Raw genomic sequence first — 947 nt, 5'->3', positions numbered from 1 at the left:
AGGATGATATCCTCCAGATACATCCATTTGCCTAAGAATTTCATAAATTCATTGTTTTTAATAGCTGAGTAGTATTCCATTGTGTAAATGTACCACAGTTTCTGTATCCATTCCTCTGTTGAGGGACATCTGGGATCTTTCCAGCTTCTGGCTATTATGAATAGGGCAGCTATGAGCATAGTGGAGCATGTGTCCTTATTAACAGTTGGAACATCTTCTGGGTATATACCTAGAAGAGGTATTGCTGGATCTGCTGGTAGTCCTATGTCCAGTTTTCTGAGGAACTTCCAGACTGATTTCCAGAGTGGTTGTATAAGCTTGCAATCCCACCAGCAATGGAGGAGTGTTCCTCTTTCTCCACATCCTCGCCAGCATCTGCTATCCCCTGAATTTTTGATCTTAGCCATTCTGACTGGTGTGAGATGAAATCTCAGGGTTGTTTTGATTTGCATTTCCCTGATGATTGAGGATTTTGAACATTTTTCAAGTGTTTCTCAGCTCTTCAGTACTCCTCATTTGAGAATTCTTTGTTTAGTTCTGTACCCCATTTTTAATGGGATTATTTGAATTTTTGGAGTTCACCTTATTTAGCTCTTTGTATATATTGGATATTAGTCCCCTATCAGATTTAGGATTGGTAAAAATCCTTTCTGAATCTGTTGGTTGCCTTTTGTCTTATTGACAATATCTTGAGCCCTACAGAAGCTTTTCAATTTTATGAGGTCCCATTTGTCGATTCTTGATCTTCCAGCACAGGCCATTGCTGTTCTGTTAAGGAATTTTTCCCCTGTGCCCATATCATCGAGGCTTTTCCCCCACTTTCTCCTCTATATATTTCACTGTCTCTCATTTTATTTGGAGTTCTTTGATCCACTTAGACTTGAGCTTTGTCCTGATAAACAGCTTCAGTGCAGTAGCTGGATATAAAATTAACTCAAACAAATCAG

The sequence above is a fragment of the Mus pahari genome, chromosome 2 (assembly GCF_900095145.1).
Source record: "Mus pahari chromosome 2, PAHARI_EIJ_v1.1, whole genome shotgun sequence".
NCBI lineage: Eukaryota > Metazoa > Chordata > Mammalia > Rodentia > Muridae > Mus > Mus pahari.
This window is presented reverse-complemented; position numbering follows the sequence as displayed.